Genomic DNA, 2,471 nt, shown 5'->3' with positions numbered 1-2,471 from the left:
TATAGGTGTGTACCTGCATGTGTGTGTTGTGTGTCTATGTACTTCATGTTTTGGCTGCAATGGAAGGTGTGATACTCTCCCACCTTTATTTGTTAAATTCTGTTTTATTGCCATTTCATTACAGACCAAACTGGGACAGATCTGCAGCAATTACTGGAAGTGATGTCACATCAAGACACTGGCGTCCAGAGGGATGGTGCGAGATCATAATGAGTTCCTGTGGGAACATTGTAGAAATACTCCCAAAAATAACTGCTTGTGCCACCTACTAAAAACAGGTTTGAGGTCCATGATGAATCAGGATTAAATTAAAAAAGGGGGGGGGGGCTAGTTCACAGGTTTTAAAGTGTTAGTTCACCCAAAAATTTAAATTCTGTCTTAATTACTCACCCTCGTGTTGTTCCACACCCGTAAGACCTTAGTTCATCTTCAAAATTAAGGTATTTTTGATAAAATCCGATGGCTCAGTGAGGCCTGCATTGAAAGCAAGACAAATAACACTTTCAGATGCCCAGAAAGCTAATTAAGACATATTTAAAACAGTTCATGTGACTACAGTGGTTCAACCTTAATGTTATGAAGCGACGAGAATACATTTTGTGCACCAAAAAAACAAAATAACGACTTTATTCAACAATATCTAGTGATGGGCGATTTCAAAACACTGCTTCATGAAGCTTCGAAGCTTTACAAATCTTTTGTTTCGAATCAGTGGTTCGGAGCTTGTATCAAACTGCCAAAGTCACGCCCCCCAGTGGTGAACCACTGAAATTTTGAAACACTTATAAAGTAACAAAGCCTCGTTTACTGAAATCACGTGACTTTGGCAGTTTGATACACGCTCTGAACCACTGATTTGCTCTTCACTGGCTTTCTCAGTCAAACTCTCAGACTGATAGAAGACTTAATAGAGTTTTGGGTACCAGACAAGACTTTCTGTTAACAGGTTTTACTGGTTTTGGACACCAGATAAAAACGGACATGTTCTGGCAGGGATTCGGTGTCCTGGGTCAGATCTGATATATATCTGTTATTTCTGACGTGGAAATCCATTCAATCTAACAAAACGTAGGAGAACTAGCAAACCGCCCTAAACCATAAACGAGAACCGACAAAGAACTGGGCTGAAACAGGAGTATATATACATAAACAAAGATAGAAAAGTGCAAATCATAAGTAACCATAGAAACAATCGTGGACATAAACAGTAACCAATGAAATGGAAACTAAATAGAGCGGGGAAACAGGAACTAAAGGAATCAGAGCAGAACAAAAACCTGACATTTATAGCATTTTGGATGTGTGAAAACTGCTTCACTACATAATTAAAAAATAATATTATTAAAAATACATAATTTAATATCATTATGAGAACAGTAAGAGAGCTCTACCAGCTTGACATTTTTTACTTTATGCCCCACAAACAAACAATGAATAATTAATAATTCAGGTCATTGTTTTTAAGAACAAGTTTTGGTTTTTTTTATTCATTTTGAATTCATTTATACTGAATCAAAACAACTTGCACATATAGACTTTGTAAAGTAATGCCTGCCTACATACTAACAGCTTACATAAACTTGTCAATGATATCTCAATGTTCATTGGAGGTGAACAGCTGAGTCAGTGCCTCTAAATGAAGATCGAGGGACCGATACAAACCACAGTGTTTTAAACAAGTGAAGTGTGTACAGTCTCTAGGATACTCACTAACCCAATGACCAGCATTCTGCTGCCATCAGACTCATTCACGCCCATGCGAACATGCGAGAGAGGTATCAGCACTGGTGCGGTTTCATCATGGGTTACACCTACTGCTATAGGACAGGAACAGGTTTGACAACTGTGAGTCACAGTGATAGCGATTCATATCTTAGAGTGGGGAATGTCAGCTATCCGAACAACACCCCCACCTCCCATCCAACGCCTGCTGGAGGAATCACAAAAATGCTTCATTGGTGAAACTTTGCTCTCATCACTAAAGCACAGCTAGCATAAAATAATATTTAAATGCGATTGAAGCTGTTGATGGGAGATATCGTATAGCGGAGGTGGAAGTGGGACAGAGAAAAAACTCAGTAGGTATTAGTGTCTATTCATCCAACAATTACTCTAACGCATACAAGACGGATCATACATCATAATGCTTACATTCTTTGCAAACTAGAATTTTGTGAACAGCCTTTCTATCATCTTGCCAAAAGTTAATGAGGCACTTGATTGCAGGTTAACAGACGCTTTCCCGCCATCACGGTTCTAAGAACGGTAAGGAACGGTTCCAGTTACATTTCCGCTTGAGCTTGATTCGGCACAGCACAGTTCTCGACCCGTAATTCTCAGCACGGTTCAAAAGTATGTGAAGATCACAGCACCATTGTGTTATTGCGATGACACTTCACATTTTCAAGCACCTAAACATGTTGCCTGGAAAATTCAGCCTCACCACTGTACCAGCGGATGAGTCTGGTCGG

The sequence above is a fragment of the Megalobrama amblycephala genome, linkage group LG23 (assembly GCF_018812025.1).
Source record: "Megalobrama amblycephala isolate DHTTF-2021 linkage group LG23, ASM1881202v1, whole genome shotgun sequence".
NCBI lineage: Eukaryota > Metazoa > Chordata > Actinopteri > Cypriniformes > Xenocyprididae > Megalobrama > Megalobrama amblycephala.
Note: the sequence above shows the minus strand (reverse complement) of the source record.